The 17,798-nt window shown below is 43.2% G+C and overlaps 2 long non-coding RNA genes across 2 annotated transcripts in view; both read right to left on the reverse strand.

The window, feature by feature from the left end:
• LOC127608751 (uncharacterized) overlaps positions 1 to 17,798 on the reverse strand; it is a 210,188-nt gene that overhangs the window by 83,526 nt on the left and 108,864 nt on the right. The gene's annotated exons all lie outside the window — the stretch shown is intronic.
• Positions 6,677 to 13,347, reverse strand: LOC127608746 (uncharacterized). Its single transcript, XR_007964315.1, has 2 exons — positions 12,977 to 13,347; positions 6,677 to 6,751 (listed from the first exon to the last, which is right to left on the reverse strand). It is a non-coding gene; the product is annotated as an uncharacterized LOC127608746 (long non-coding RNA).

Raw genomic sequence — 17,798 nt, forward strand, 5'->3', positions numbered from 1 at the left:
TACCTTTCACACAAAACTGTGATGGGTGAATAAAAAACAGCACTAATGAGCAGAGTGAACGTGGAAATTAGCACTAGAGAGATACCCTCCTTTCTGTGATGCTTACTTTTCGTACAAGTAAGTGGAGGATGGTTGGGGGGACAGCAAAAAGTTGGTGTGAAAGGGACTTCATTCATGCCCTCTTATGCACTTCACTGCCCCCCTCCCCCCCAAACACACACAGACACACACACGTTGCTCTTCTTCCTTCTCTTCGTCGTCACCAGTGCCAAACCTTCGGAGTAAGCCCCCCATACACACCTTCACCCCCACGCCCTCAAAGGGGCGCCGCGATCATTCCGAGCTTCACGTCACTCTCGTGTCGGGACAGCCCGTGAAGCCAGCATGCTCCGCCCCCTCCTCCATCACATGACGACACCCCTCTTTCCCACCACCACCCCTCCCACCCTTGCACCACCACTTCCTCCTCCTCCTCCTCCTCCTCCTCCAGCAGGATTAACCCTTCCCTCCGTCTGTCCGTCCCTGGCCCAGGTCCGGCCAAGGAGCCGCCCATCCCCGCCAGCTGCTTCCTAACTCTTGTCATGTTGTTCTTCAGCTGTGGAGCTCCTCATTGATCGTGTGCCATAGTTTGGGGGGGGGGGGGGCACCTGTCACCCCTTCGTCACCCTTTCTCGCTGTCTCCTCTCTCGCTCCATTTTTTGAGGAAAAAAAAGACATTGAAAACTCCCCATTTTTTTCTAACAATGAAGATATTTTTGGAGCCGATTTTCACCACCCCCCCTCCTCCTCCACCACGCCACCACCCCTTGCTCGCTCATGAACTTTATTATTGATCTTCCTCCTCCTCTTCCTCCTCCTATGTTCATCTCCAGCTGTCGGGACAATAACTCTCCATTCCATAAGTCCAAAAAAACCTCTGTGAGACTGTGCAATGCTAGCTGATATGATTATTATTATTCTTATTTTTGCTTTTATCTTTTTTTTTCTTTGTTACAGGGGCCCAGACATGAAATGTGGGAAATTTTTTTGATTGTGGCTTGCTATTGCTACAACAGGGGCACAAAATGCTCATTTGTGGCCACAGTCTATTATTTTGTGGCCACCGAATACTAAAATTGTGACCATGGAATATGAAGTTGTGGCCATCAACTATTAAATTGTGGTCAGGAATATTGTGGCCATAAAATGGGTCTAACGTGTGCATGAAATACAAATTTGTGGCCATAAAATATTAACGTGCAGTAAAAATACTAAATTTCAATTACGAGATAACCACTGCTGATAGTATTATTCATTCATATTTGGTGCGCTTGTTATATCTACTTATTGTACACAAATTAGTATTTCATGGACACGACATACCAATTTATGGCCACAAAACCCAAAATTGTGAGCACTGAAATACCGATTTGTCAAATCTTCATTTTTATTTTGTGCACACGCGTACTTTGTGGCCATGAATTTGTATTTTGAGTCCACATCATATTCACATCGTGGCTACAATTAAAACATTATTTGCCCTATGTCATGTTTGAGGCTCCATACCTTGTGGCTCATCATCGGGGAGAAAAAAGAAGAAAAAAAAAGGGGGGGGGGGGGGGTTCGACAAACAAAAAAAGTTGTTTCTTTGCATTTTCTGTTGTCATTGTAAATAACCTTTTTGTACAGGGCGGGGCAGCATAAAGACTTTAGCTGTGCTCTTGTTAATCGTGTTCGTCGTAGCTGCTGTATTCCCCCTGTTTAGTAAGTCCCCCGTCAGACATATCACTTCACTCATTGAGTTTTTTCGCTGGCTAGCGGCGCTGCTAACTTTGTGCAATACGGTCGGGTTTCCAGCCAGCCATCAGCACATATCCTCCTCCTCCTCCACGCCATCACATGATCAAAAGTATTGATAACGCCACCAGTGATAATTTTTCATTTCACCGCATGGCTCTCTGACTTCCACCCCCTGATTTTATGCTGCCCGTTGCCCCATTTCCACATACATACAAACTATTTATTTCCTAACTCATTCATAATAAATGAGTCAAAAGGGAACGACTGGACAAAGAGAAAATAGTTTGGATTTTATTTTATTTTTTAGTATCCAAGTAGTGGTTGCTTTTTAACACCGTTGATGAGCTGACGTTAAAAAAAAAGTATTGAATATTAAATGTAACTGTAGCATTGTGTTTGTAAAGACAAAAAAAAACTAGTGAGTTTGTGTTTGTTGACTTGTGGATTACCAGTGAAGTGAAGGCCATCTAGTCCTAATAATAATAATAATAATATCAATAAGAACTACTACTATTATTATTATATGATATGAGGTCATTTTCTAAGGATTCTTACTTTGCCACAGCAACAGCAGTCATTATAAATGTTCATTTTAGCATCACCTGTCTTCTGTTGTCTTATTCTTCACCTTCCACCACACTCTGCATCATCACACTTTAACACATCAGGGGCTGAGCGTGTGTGCGTGTGAGTGTGAGTGAGTGAGTGTTTTAGTAGGGCAGGTTGGATGGATGGAGGGATGGGTGGTGGGGGGGGTTGTTGTCGTGTCCAGTGTCCACCAACAAGCTAAAACCAGTCAGGCTTCCATACCCATGGAAGCTCCTGGCGTCGTTATAGCTGCCATGTGACCATCATGTGATCTGACTCAGCTGACTGTCCATAACCCCGCCTCCCGAAACCACCCACCCACCACCAACCAACCAACCAACCAACCACCACCGCCGCACCACCTTTCAAGTCACCTGACCAAACCAAAAATCAACCAATCACTGTCCTCCACCGCTGCTGCTGCTGCTGCTGCTGCACACCATTTGACGTTCTCCATCGATAACTCACTACCGTCCTACTAGTGGCACCATATGCGCTCACGTGTCTGCAGGCCTGGGGAAGAACGTGCAAACAGCCCTTTAAACGGACAACAATTGGCTCTGTGTGTCCATTTAAGGACAATCATTCCACCGGAGCCCCTCCCAAGACAAAAATCACTTTTCTTTATTTCCCTTTAAGGACAATAATAAGCTCTATGTACAGTGTGTCCTTTAAAAGACAACAATCCACCTGGTTTATGGTTCAAAGTACAACAATCACTTCCATGAATGTCCCTTTAAGGACAACAGTCACCTCCGTACATGTCCTCTCATGGACCAATAATCCCATCTGTGTACTGTATGTGCCTGTAAGGACAACTATCAGATGTGACCACGTCCCTTCAAGGTCAACGATTGTCTCCATGCATGTTCTTTCAAAGAATGGAATCATTTCCATGCGTGACCTTTCAGGACAACGATCAGCTCCATTTACTGGATATCCCTCTAGGTATAACCGTTGGCCCCATGTATGTCTCTTTAATAATTGGCCTAGTCTAGTCCCCGAAAAGGACAAACGTTGCCTTCGACTGGATTTAATGCCTTTCAAAATAACGTCAAGAATGCATACTGCGACATGTAGACAAACTTTCCACTAAGCGGGGCAGTAGTGTTAAGATTTGCGTGTCCTAAGAACCACATTTGACAACCAACAGATGTGACCCGAGTTACATGGCAGGTTGGAACGCACGGCGGTGCGCTCGCTGCGGCCGAACGTTGACGAGAGAGAGCCCAGTCAAAAAGGCAAAACTCTCCATTTTACTGCACGTTCCAACAGTGACGACGGTCACCAGCTTTGAGTGGAGACCAAAAAGACAAGGTGGGCTTTGATCATTTGGATCAGGCGTTTATTTGGGGTGATTTGTGATAGCTTCCTGAGTAACGTGTTCCAAGGAATGTCAAACCAGGTGGAAATCTCAGGCCAGACCAAAGACAAGATAACAAGCATTTGCAAGGAAGTCCCTCCGTCGCGTTTTAGGTCAGGGTTAGTCACACGAAAAGGATGAGCCAGTTTGGTTAAATCAGGCATTTATTTCTTCAGCTGTGAGGAATTGTGTTCTCTGGAACATCCAACAAGGAGGAGACCTCAGGACAGACCAAAAACCACATCGCACGCGACTGCAATGAGGCACCTCCAGAGGGTTGGGCCTTGGTCATCTGGGTCTCCGGCTTTATTTGGGATGCCTCCTTGGGGACTCACTGGAGAGGTGTTCAGGGGGATAACCTACCAGAAGGAGACTTCAGGGCTGGATGGAGGTATTGTCCCTCAGCCAGCCTGGAAACGCCTCGGGAGGTTGCCGAAGATGAGGAAGACTAGGCTACCCTGCTCAGAATGCACCCGCCGGCATGACTTGCATGGGAGTATTCACGGTACGTAAGGTGATCCCGTCTCCAAATTCAAGACGCGGAACGTTCTCTTCCAAAGGAAAAACTAAACTGCTTGGTGGAAAGTTGTTCGGGTTCAGCGCCGTCCTCCCCCGGAGCTGCAGACTCCACTCGTGTCTCTATTCGTGTCCGTGGCGCAGCCTCCTCTACGAGGTCCACCTTAACCTGTTTCCATGCCAACCGCAGTCAGTTGCATGGCAACCAGCCGCCGGTAGAGTTCTGGAGGAAGGAAGGCGAAGTCAGAGGCGCGCCGCTGATTCTCAGGGTGTCGTCGGAGTTCGTTCAAAAGCGCTTTTGGCGCGTTCCCTCCCGACCGAGCCCAAAGACCGCTCCGACCTTTTCTCAGAGCCAGTCAATTGATAGCATCGGTTCTCCGCTACTAACTTCATGTTTACAACCCCAAATGAGACCAACAACGCTGTGGAAAGAATGTTCAAGCGACAGAGGAAGCGAGCGGACGCTTCTCTTTGTCGACCGACCGTGAACTTTTTCGCTGACTTTTGTCTGTGACGTGAGCTCATGTACTTTTTGTGTTTCAACCATTGCTGCATGTGACTGTGAGGGTGTGCAATGAAACTGTGAGGCTGGACGATGATGATGAAGGTACCCTATTCTGTGACATCCGTCCAGCGACTGCTCGTGGACCAATGAATGCTAATGTGTGACCGTGCAAAGCTGTCAAGTCTTGTTGATTTGTACATGGTCCAATAAACCGTTGAAGCAAAGTCGCATCTTAAGTCATGTGACCACAGGTAAGTGAGAGCGGAGGTGATCTCGTCGGGGGGCCCGTCACGCATCACGGCAGAAGGGTCCGTCCGTGCGTCCTCTTGACATATCCATCTACCCACAATCCTCCTGTGCACCAGAGCCATCCGATCAGCCAACACCGCCACATCCGCCATGACTCCACAACACGGCGGGTTCCTGCGGCCGCCTCCGCTCCCTCCCCATGCCATCGGCTGAGTGGCTTCTTTCCGGCAGTGGTTGCAAAGCCTCCTGGGAAACCGAGTCCTCATTCACAGCATGGTCCGACCAACCTCCTGTCACTCTCCTCCTCCCACACTCTTCCTCCTTCCTCTTCATCCGCCCAGATAAAGAAGCTCCTCCGGCAACAAGCTCGTAGAGTGTAACCGCTTGCTCAGGGCAGTTCGCTTTTTAACATTTTTAGCATTTTGTCCCAAAACCTTATGAAGTTTATCGTCCGCCAAGACGAAGGGGACACCGTCTTTGTTAGCGTTATGGGCAAGGCACGTACAAATTGGAGCACAGCGGTCGACTGGTGAGCACATCCGTCTCACAGTGCAGAGGTGCAGGGTTCGATTCCAGGCTGCGGCCTTGCTGTGTGGAGTTAGCATGTTCTCCCGGTGCCTGGATTTTCTCCCAGATTCCAAAAATATGTGCGGATGGTTAGTGGAACACTCTAAATTGTCCCGAAGTGTGAGTGTGAGCGCGAATGGTTTTCGTCTATGTGTGCCGTGCGATTGGCTGGCAAACAGTTCAGGGTGTCCCCCCGCCAACTACCCGAACACGGCTGGGAGGGGCTCCGGCACGCCCGCGGCCCTCGTGAGGATAAAGCGGCTCAGATAATGGATGCATGGAAGGATATGGACAAATTATCATCCAAACATTCAATGTTCGCCATGAGGTCAAGTTCAGGGCAAGTATGTCAACCGAAAATTTCAAACTCTTGCACACCTTTTTTTTAAAAAAATCTGATTTTTTTTACCCTTGGTAGACATGAAGGCAGTAGCTCGCACCTCAGCACTTGGCTTTGATCTTTATAAGATCTTCTGGGGTTAAATTAACCCCCCCCCCCCAAAAAAAAACTGTAAAAAGTGTATATCAAGTCAGAAATTAAAGGTCTTGATGAGAGCTTTCGAGATCACTTCTAAAGTTTTTAACATGCTCTCAAAACACAAAAAAAGAAAAGAAAATCATGCATTTTGTGGCAATAATAACAGCAGTCTTCACAGCGTATTGAACCCTCGAATCAACTTGATATCGATCATTAGGCGTCGGCCAATTTCAGATTCTGACGGCATGAAAACCGTGAGCAAAAATATTGCGGTTTCATGGCATTGCAATGACTTTGAAATGTTTGGGTGAAATAACTTTCTCATTTCCAATTCACCGTGCTTCAGAGGTGCAACTGTCAACGCCAGATGAAAACCAAGAACTGAATGTTCCCTAATAAAATCAAAATGTCATTATTTCTAAGAAAACAACGACGACGGACGGTTGTAAACGTTCATGTCAAGACAGCATTCAAATGAGATACATCAGCTTGAATTTGGCAAAGAGAGATGGGTGGCGCCGACCTCGATGTGATATTCTACCTCGAGCGAGCCGCAATAACCCGACTTTGGATGAACCATGCAGTGTCCTCTTTTGAACTGTTCCCCAAGCGCTATTTTTCCAGGAACCACGTTGGAGTCACGCCGAAGTGCATCGTGGGAGCATTTTCTGCTTCCCGAACTGGAGTCAGACGCTTCTTGTTGACTCTGCGAGCACGTGAACACTCATTTTGATCATAAAAAGGCATTTTGATCATAAAATTCACATTGAGTGTCGAAGGAGCACAGTCGAATGGTGGTTAACGCATCTGCCCCACAGTCAAACTCCGCGCTTGAAAGTGCGGCTACTTTGGCTCCCCAAATGATGTATGTTAACTTGAAGCTTTTTGTCTCGTATGTGCCGCTGACATTAACTGCCGATGAGCCCAGAGTGAACCTTGCTCCCTCACCAGACGGTCAGCATAGACTCCGGCTCGTCACAAAAGCCGCGGGCGACTATCTTTAGCTTCAAGCCTCGTCTTCCCAAGCACACAAGCGCTTGCTTTATGCCGACTTATCCGCCTTTGTCAACGCCGGCCCGGCAGCGCCATTACCCGCTTGGAGACGGGAGAACACAAAAAGCGATAAGGACTGCAGCCTTGAAGAAGCTCACGAAGACCAGACTGTGCAGGGAGGATGACGAGAGGCTCACCGGAATGCCGATAACATGCCTGGCCGGGTTTTGAGGCGCAAGGTCGATCAATTGGCTTGAAAAGTCAATCTAACGTACTCACATTGCAATGAATGATGAGGTGCAGTCAACCCTCTAACTAGTTGTTCTTAACCTTGTTCGAGGTACAGAACCCAACCAGTTCATATACACATGAGTGAAAAACAAAACGACAACTTTTTTGCAAATTCAAGACATAAAACGCATTTATTAAAAACAGAAAAAAAGTCAATAAAATTTCAAGACATAAGTTTACGTTTTTTTTTAATTTTTTATTTTGCGACGTACTATCACGGCAGTCACACGTTGACTACTGAGCAAATTTAATTTCCTGCAGCACTGATTGCACAAGCAATGTCATTTGATCATGTAGCTAGTGATGGACAAGCGGGGGTGTCATAACTAATTGACATGTTGAGTCACATGTGTCTTAATCTCCATGGCAGAGGCTGCGTCCAACACCTGAAACCGACTCACCGAACCCCTGGGGTTCGATCAAACTCAGGTTAAGAACCACTGCTGTAGACAAACACGCATTCACTCCAATGGACAATCAAGAGACTTCACAGAAGCCAACGAGGAAAAACTCACACAGGGCCTACATGGAAACCCCACACAGGAAGGTCAAAGAAGAGATTCAAACTCTGAACCTCAAATGTTGAGGCAAGAATGCTAACCACTTGACTTTTGTGCTGCCCACCAAAAAAAGAATGCGCGTGAAGTTTAGCGATAGTCACTGAAAAAAGCTGTGTGTGTGTGTGTGTGTGTGTGTGTGTGTGTGTGTGTGTGTGTGTGTGCACGCGCACATGCTGCACTTTTTACTCGGCATTACGCTGATCTTTTATCTCCAAAAAGCAATATCGATTATATTAAACTCAGATTAGAAGTGGCCTGAAATAAAATCCCATTTTTGGGGGGGCAGCTAAAACCAAAGCTCACAAAGTGAACTTCAAGTTGTGTCAAACAAGAAGTCGCGCTGTTGAGAATGTTTGTGACTTGTGGTAAACACGATGTGCAAATAAATGTTTGTTGGCATTTTTGTATAATTAAAAATAAACATTTTCCAGTGGGTGCTTCATGTGGTCGGGACTAACATCAGCAGAAAACAGGAAGTGCTGAAGGAAGGTAAGATGTATGCTTTCGTTGAATGATGATGCGCAAACAGCGGAGCCATCAAGCAAAACCGTTAAGTCACGTGGCCCAATGAAGTAAATGAAGCTAAGCCTCCTCTCACTTCAAAGATTCAACCCAACAGGTGACAAGTTTCAACGTTAAACAGGACTGTATGGCTCGATATAAATGAGTCCCATTCTGCATTGAGAGAGTCCCAACTTTCGAATTCTGAAATGGTCTACTTATTCAATTGCATATGATAAGAACACAAACAACAACCTATACATACAATTATAAACAAATGTTGCAAAAATTTAAATAATTCAGGAGAAGGCCTGAGGATTTCGGCTCTTTGAAGTGAACGATTAGTCGTTTTTACATGAAAAAACGACCATGTAGAGTAAGGTGTTTTTAGCCCCCCAAAAAACGACTGTGTATAGTAAGGTGTTTTTAGATGAAAAAAACCCACCATGTATAGGAAGGCGTTTTTCGACGAAAAAAAAACAACCATGAATAGTAAGCCGTTTTAACAACAACAACAAAAAAAACGACCATATATAGTAAGGCATTTTTAGACGAAAAAAACGACCATGCGTAGCAAGGCGTTTTTCGACAAAAAAAGGACCATGAATAGTAAGGTGTTTTGAGCCAAAAGAAAAAGACCATGAATAGTAAGGCATTTTCAACAAAAAAAACAAAAAAACGACCATGTATAGTAAGGCGTTTTTAGCCGAAAAAAAGACCATGTATAGTAAGGCATTTTTAGCCGAAAAAAACGACCATGTATATACAGGAAATTTTAGCGTCGAAAACTGACCATGTGCAGTAAGGCGTTTTTAGCCGAAAAAACAACCATTTGTAGTAAGGCGTTTTTAGCCGAAAAAAACGCCCATATATAGCACTGCGTTTTTAGCCATAAAAAAACGACCATGTATAGTAAGGCGTTTTGAGCCGAAAGAAAAAGACCATGAATAGTAAGGCCTTTTAACAAAAAAAAAAAACCAACAAAAAAACGACAATGTATAGTAAGGCGTTTTTAGCCGAAAAAAACGCCCATATATAGCACTGCGTTTTTAGCCATAAAAAAACGACCATGTATAGTAAGGCGTTTTGAGCCGAAAGAAAAAGACCATGAATAGTAAGGCCTTTTAACAAAAAAAAACCCAACAAAAAAACGACCATGTATAGTAAGGCGTTTTGAGCCGAAAGAAAAAGACCATGAATAGTAAGGCCTTTTAACAAAAAAAAACCCAACAAAAAAACGACAATGTATAGTAAGGCGTTTTTAGCCGAAAAAAAGACCATGTATAGTAAGGCATTTTTAGCCGAAAAAAACGACCATGTATATACAGGAAATTTTAGCGTCGAAAACTGACCATGTGCAGTAAGGCGTTTTTAGCCGAAAAAAACAACCATGAATAGTAAAGCGTTTTTCGACAAAAAAAAAACGACCATGAATAGTAAGGTGTTTTGAGCCGAAAGAAAAAGACCATGAATAGTAAGGCAATTTTAACAAAAAAAACCCGACCATGTATAGTAAGGCGTTTTTAGCCGAAAAAAACGACTAAGTATAGTTAGGCATTTTTAGCCGGAAAAAACTACCATGTATCATAAGGCATTTTTAGCCCCAAAAAAACGACCATGTATATACAGGAAATTTTAGCGTTGAAAACTGACCATGTGCAGTAAGGCGTTTTTAGCCGAAAAAAACGACCATGTATATGAAGGCGGTTTTCGACAAAAAAAACAACCATGAATAGTAAGGCGTTTTAACAACAACAACAAAAACGACTATGTATAGTACGGCGTTTTTAGACGAAAAAAACTACCATGTGTAGTAAGGCGTTTTTCGACAAAAAAAAAAGACCATGAATAGTAAGGTGTTTTGAGCCGAAACAAAAAGACCATGTGTAGTAAGGCGTTTTTAGACGAAAAAAACTATAGTAAGGCGTTTTTGGCCGAAAAAAAAAAACCTACCATGAATAGTAAGGTGTTTTGAGCCGAAAGAAAAAGACCATGATTAGTAAGGTGTTTTAACAAAAAAAAAAAACGACCATGTATAGTAAGGCATTTTTGGCCCCCAAAAATCGACCATGTATATACAGGAAATTTTAGCGTCGAAAACTGACCATGTGTAGTAACTCGTTTTTAGCCAAAAAAACAGCCATGTATAGTTAGGCATTTTTAGCCGAAAAAAACGACCATGTATAGTTAGGCGTTTTTAGCCGAAAAAAACGACCATGTATAGTTACCCGTTTTTAGCCGGAAAAAAAACGACCATGTATATATAGTAAGGCGCTTTTAGCCGAAAAAAATGACCATGTATAGTAAGGCGTTTTTGGCCGAAAAAAAAACGACTATGTGCCCCCGACCATGTATAGTAAGACTACCATGTATATACAGGAAATTTTAGCGCCGAAAACTGACCATGTGTATTAAGGCGTTTTTAGCCGAAAAAAAACGACCATGTATAGTTAGCCGTTTTTAGCGGAAAAAAACGACCATGTTTAGTATGGCATTTTTAGCTGAAAAAAACAACCATGTATAGTAAGGCATTTTTAGCCGAAAAAAAACGACCATATATAGCACGGCGTTTTTAGCCATAAAAAAACGACCATGTATAGTAAGGCGCTTTTAGCCGAAAAAAACGACCATGTATAGCACGACCTTTTTAGCCGAAAAAAACCCCAACCATGTATAGGAAGGCATTTTTAGCCCCATAAAAAACGTCCATGTGTAGTAAGGCGTTTTTAGCCCAAAAAAATGACCATGTATAGGAAGGCATTTTTGGGCAAAAAAAAAACTGACCATGTATAATGCATAGTAAGGCATTTTTAGCCCCCCAAAAAACGACCATGTTTAGTAAGGCGTTTTTAGCCGGAAAAAAAACGACCATGGATAGTAAGGCGTTTGAAACCCCAAAAAACGACCATGTATAGGAATGTGTTTTTCAACGAAAAAAAAAAACCACATATAGTAGGGCGTTTTTAGCCGAAAAAAACGACCTTGTATAGTAAGCCATTTTTAGCCGAAAAAAATGACCATGTATAGAAAGCCGTTTTTAGCCGTTAAAAAATGACCATGTGTGGTAAGGTGTTTTAAGCCGAAAAAAACCCCAACCATGTATAGTTAGGCGTTTTTAGACGAAAAAACCGACCATGAATAGGAAGGCATTCTTAGACGAAAAAAACGACCTTGTGTAGTAAGGTGTTTTGAGCCGAAAAAAACGACCATGTTTAGCACGACCTTTTTAGCCGAAAAAAACCCCAACCATGTATAGGAAGGCATTTTTAGCCCCATAAAAAACGTCCATGTGTAGTAAGGCGTTTTTAGCCCAAAAAAATGACCATGTATAGGAAGGCATTTTTGGCCAGTTTTCGACGATAAAATTTCCTGTATATACATGGTCATTTTTTGGGGACTAAAAATGCCTTATGATACATGGTAGTTTTTTTCGGCTAAAAACGCCTTACTATACATGGTCATTTTTTTCGACTAAAAACGCCTTACTATACATAGTCGTTTTTTTTCCGGCTAAAAATGCCTTACTATATATACATGGTCTTTTTTTGGGCTAAAAAAGCCTTACTATACATGGTCGTTTTTTTTTTTTTTTGTTAAAACGCCTTACTATTCATGGTCTTTTTCTTTCGGCTCAAAACACCGTACTATTCATGGTCATTTGTTTTTTTTTTTTCGAAAAACGCCTTACTACACATGGTCGTTTTTTTCGTCTAAAAACGCCTAACTATACATGGTGGGTTTTTTTCGTCTAAAAACGCCTTACTATACACGGTCGTTTTTTTGGGGGGCTAAAAACACCTTACGCTAACTACATGGTCGTTTTTTCATGTAAAAACGACTAATCGAAATCCTCAGGCCTGCTCCTGAATTATTTAAATAGGTTGTTGTTTGTGTTCTTATCATATGCAATTGAATAAGTAGACCATTTCAGAATTCGAAAGTTGGGACTCTCTCAATGCAGAATGGGACTCATACTTTTCTGATCAGCGAGTCCCAGGGACTCGCTGCCGGCAAACTGTAAAATTATCACTGCAGAGATTACCGCATTTTCTGCACCCAGTGATTGACTTCTATGCAAAGTCATTTCTCAACTTGTCTTCCGTGCCATGTCATGCCTGTTGAGTGTTGATTTACTTCACATTAAGAAACTACTGCACTAAAACATTAATTCATAAATGTATATCATATGCTTTTTTGTTTTTCTCAGTATAAATAACACGTACCCTGACTGTTCTACTCTTTGAATAAAAACACTTCATTCAAGCGTTAGGGAGTGCAAGGGGTTATGATGGAGGGGGTGTTGCAAATATCTGCCAAGTGGTATGATAGCATTGTTTTGTACATGTCATCGGCGAGGCCTCAGCTGCAAAATCAGTCCTTGGTCCTTGGCCTTGGAGGCAAATCCTTGGACCTCGGCCTTGGCCTCGGAAAATTTTCCAAGTCCTTGCCCTTAGCCTTGGCCTCGGGTTGCTGGTACTTGGACACAACACTGGCATGACCAGTCTCGAATCTCACCGCACGTCACTGATTATCCCTGAATGTTAACAACTAAGCCGTCGTTAATTTGTCCGTTTGACTCGACTTACATGGCGTGTGTGTTGAGCAGTAGGTCGGCTCTCCCGCCATGATTGGACGTCCAAGCGTATTCGGAGGCACCTGCGCTCAACAGCTCATGTGAAGACGAGTGATTGATGCGTTCACGCTCGGAAATGCGTCAACTGACATGTTCAAAATGAATTGCACAGTTGGAATGGTTGGAAACATGTGAGTACGTATGTGTATGTCATGGGAGGTAAATTAGATGGGGAGGGGGGACATATTCAGAGTTGCAACTGCCTGATTTGCTTGCCCTTTTATGGTGTTTTTGACCTACTGCATGGCTCAAGTTGGCCAAGTCAAACTCTTAGAATTTTATGATTCATAAAACGGTTTTGTCCTAATAGATTTGAGGCTGAGTCACATATTTTACCCTTTCACACACACATGTAAGCTTATGTTAAATTATTCATTATTTTCATTTTATATTTGAGCAATATATTTTTACAGTAAGTTATAGTTACCTAAATTATATTGTTTAATAATTGTTGAAGCATTCTTATGTTGCTTGCGTCTGATTGGCTAAAGAGAAGCAGGAAGTGTTTTCGTTACTGAAAGTGGGCGTGTTCTCGTCCATCCGTTCGGAGGTGCAGACGTCTTTTTCCCCTTTTAATAAAACTGCATTTAAAAGATTCCATCTCTCCTTTTGCCGTTCGTAAAGTAGAGCCATCCACTAAAAACAACAAACCCCTCAATTTATACAAGCAATTTTAATTGGAATCATCCAAGCGTGTGACGGAAAAGTGGTTAGGACTGCACGACTGTCCGTGTTTTATGTTATGTGTTGTGTTTATTATTTTACTTTATGTTAACTGTTTTGTAAAGCGCTTTGTTACAGCTGCCGCTGTTGTGAAAGCGCTATATAAATCAGCATGTATTGTATTGTATTGTATTGTATTGTATTGTATTGTATTGATCAGAATTCATCTAAAAAACTAACACTAGTTTCATTTCAACTACAATATTTCACAAAAACAAACTATGGCTGTTTTTAATGGAGAGGAGGCAAAATTTGATGAACTGAAATCTGGTTTAGCAGACTAAAGTGTTTTTGTTCTCCCAACCAGTCCGACTTCTTTCCTGCGTAAAATAAAGAATCTTTGAAGCGGTGAGAGTGACCCAAGGCCAGACTAAATTGAAACCATACAAACCCAAAGATGCGTTATTTCACACCAGACTAGTATGGTTCAATTTAAACTAGATTGCATCAGATACGGTTTGATTAGTGTCAAGACTAAACCAGAAACTGTTTAATTTAGTCCAGATTATACCAAAGAAGGTTTGCATTAAAACTAGCCAAATTAAATCCAAACCACACAACATGAAAATGCTTTCACGTGTACCAGACTCAAGCAAAGATGGTTTCATTTCAGCAAGACCGAGAAATTGTTTAATTTAGAAAAGCGTGGCCTGTTTAAATTAAACCAAACTAAAATAAACGTGTTTAAAACCAAAATACATCAAATGCAGTTTCCTTTACATCTGGCTAAACCAAACCTTCAAATGACCTCACGGGATGAATAAAATCGTGAAAACGAGTGCTTTATCGATCTTGCCAGCACACAAAGATGAGCTATCATGTTGGGGGATTTTCTTTTCTTCTTAATAACGTGACATAACTTTGGCAATGTTTTTTTTCCAACTATTCATTGAACACATAATACACTTAAGGACCATTCACAAAAAAAAACAACAACAAATCAAAATGCTTTCACTTGATTGTCTGAGTGGATTAAACCAAGTTTCTTCTTTGTGAAAATGAAATCATTTTTCCTCACATGGCATACAAGGATCAATAACCACCAAACATCATTTCAGATGAACTAGAAGGAGGCAGCGGGACCGATGAAAGATGTTCACTCTTGTGTGGATGCATCCGCTATGAAGGACATATGAAGGACACACACACACGCAAGCAAGCAAAGAGGTCTACACAGTGGGGGGATGTGCTGATGGTGATGTGATTTCCATGGCAACAGCAGCACGCTGAAAAGAGAGCCTCTACCAGAACATATGTCACGCTTGCCTGATCACACACACACACACACACACACACACACACACATACAGGCTGGCAACACATTTTATGTGTGCAGCCAATCACATATAATCAAAGCCTTCCTCAAGCCTTTTCACCTCAGGACTCCAAAGTCTGTTGCCAAAGACTAAGTCCAGATTCTCATCCTGGTCCTGATGTAACCCTAGTTCAAATACTCATCAATTTCCTGCTTTGGGTGATTTTCCTAGTCCTAATCTAGGATCTCTTACAGAACCATGAAAGGGACCTGGTTCTGATCGAGTCAAGACAAGTCAACAGTATTTATAGAGCACTTTCAAGCAGCCATCGCTGCATACAAAGTGCTGTACATGGCGCAATTTAACATGCACAATAAACAATAAGACAAATCGGTAATAAAGGCGGTAGAAAGCACCAAACAGTAAAATCAAGAACAAGAGTCGAGTACAGTATACTGGTCCCGGTCTTTATCTTAATCTTGACCTTAAGGGTCACCTATTTCCTGATCATTGTCCTGACTGATCTGGATGCCTGTGCCGTTCCTGGTCCAGAACTTGTCTGGATCAGGACAAGCCCCCTTTTCCTGATATAGTCTACTACTAACCTTCATCCTAGTCTTGATTTCTATATTGATCCTGGCCCTGATGTTTCATTGATTTCCTGATCCTTATTGTGGTCCTCAATCTAGTCCTGATGCTCAAACTTGTCCCAGTCTTGTACTTCATTGTGGGCCATTTCCTTGTCCTGGTCCATTTAGATTCCTTGATTCTAGTGAATTTCCTGCTCATGATCCTCATAGTCAGACTGCTTAATTTCACTGTTCCTGTCCTGGTTTTAGTGTTTCTCAATTTTCTGATTCGAGACCATTTCCTGTCATGATCCACATCCCAGTCAATGTCCTTTTCAGGATCCTCATCTTGGTTTCTGGCCTGGCCCGTACCCTGAACTGATTCATTTTCCTTTCCCGAGTCTTCCTCAATTACTCATCCCAATCCACATTCTGATACGGGTCCGGTTCGTTATCCCGATCCGTTCCCTGGCCCTGTTCCTAATTCTCATCTTGACTCCAGTCCAGAATCTCCATCCTAGTTTATTTCACAGCCCTGGTCCTCACCATAATACTGCTGAAACTTGTCCAGACTCTGGTCTGAATCCTGCTTTTTGCCCCATTCTTAGTCAGTCCATGTTTCTTATATCTTCTATGAAATTAGACGACAAAAAAAAAAAAATCTAACGTTAAACTTGTGTAAGTGACAATAACATATCTGACGTGATTGACACATGCCCCTTTCCTCTTTGTGTGCGTGTGTGTTCAAGTGCGCACTGACGGTCTGGGCCATATTAATTACAGTCAGTAAGTGAGTGGGGTTGGGGTGTGCAGATATAAAGAGGCGGGTGAAGGGGGTTCAGGCGAGGCACAATATTAGTAGGCCATCAAGTCGCTGCTGCAGCAGGGATCGGCTTTTGATGTCTGCTGCAGTCTTGCGCACAAACACGCCCAGAGTGTTGTGCGTGTCTTCTGGTGTGCGCCAGAAAGTGAAAACAACGTTGAGTTTGTGTATATTAATTCACACGTTGAGCCAATGTGTACTAATTTTTGGTCAAATGGTGGGGTTAAGACATTGGCAACCCCTCCACCACACCCACCCCCATCCTCTCTTTCTCACCAACACACTGGTTCTTGGCAGGTCCCCGTTGCCATAGCAACGCTCTCGTTGCCGCAGGCTAGCTGGAGCAATGTGCGCGCTATTTGGAAATAAAAGAAAGTGAGAGGGAGGAATTGGAGATGGGGGAAGGGAGGAAGGGTTGAAGAGAGGGGGTTGGCTCTCCAATTCATTAACTCGATAACGACCCCCCCCCCCACTTGCATCCCATCACAAGCATCAGCTGAGCCCAGTGAAGGCCTCAGCTTTTGCTCAGCAGTCTGAACACGTCGCAGCCAAACTTCCAAGCTGCATTTATTATTCATCCTCCTTCAAACACACACACACACACTCACACACACGCAGACCTGTTTGTGGGGTTTCTCATGCCTGACAAGTCTATCAAATTTCACGTGGATATGTGAAGCTGGCTTTAGGGGATGGATTTCTTAGATTTCCAGTCATAGTTTGTCTTTGGAGAAAACTTCCCGGATCATTTCAAGCATGGCTTTTTTTTTTTGTGGGTTAACTCATGATAGACATATCTACTAAATTTGACATTGCATGGCTTCAGGGGCTGAATTGTTCCTAATGTCCAGAGCTGCTTGCCGTGTATCTCCATCTCCGCATGAGCAGATGCTGGAGCTCATTAGGAGTCAGGAACACACTCTGGTGCAGAGCAGCACAGCACTTGACGACCACCGAGAAGCGGGAGGGGGGGCTGGGGATGCAGAGGACCATTGCACCTGAAAACACACAAAAAGCACAGTGATTCGGGTTACACTTGGGAAATCTCAAAACAAGTGAACAAAATTGGTTTCGTGAAATTCAACTCGCGTCGCTGATGGCTGACTTGTATGCGAGCATCGTGGGCTCGGTTCCCACTCAGTGACGGTTGTTCGAATCGTCTCCATACATGCGCTTCGACTGACCGGTGACCAGATCATGGTATAGTTTTCGTTAAGCTCCAGCACTCACCCACGACCTTGTTCAGGATAAGCATGGAAAATATACTGGGTAGATGGTTGGTGACTGTGAAGCTGCAGCGCCTACTGGAGGAAAGGGCGGAGTGTAGTGCCACCTGCTGGACAGAGCAGGACAAGTTCATGCGTAAAAATGGATTCATCCGTGACTGGCGAGACAGGGTGAACT

The sequence above is a fragment of the Hippocampus zosterae genome, chromosome 10, assembly GCF_025434085.1.
Source record: "Hippocampus zosterae strain Florida chromosome 10, ASM2543408v3, whole genome shotgun sequence".
In the NCBI taxonomy this organism is placed as follows: domain Eukaryota; kingdom Metazoa; phylum Chordata; class Actinopteri; order Syngnathiformes; family Syngnathidae; genus Hippocampus; species Hippocampus zosterae.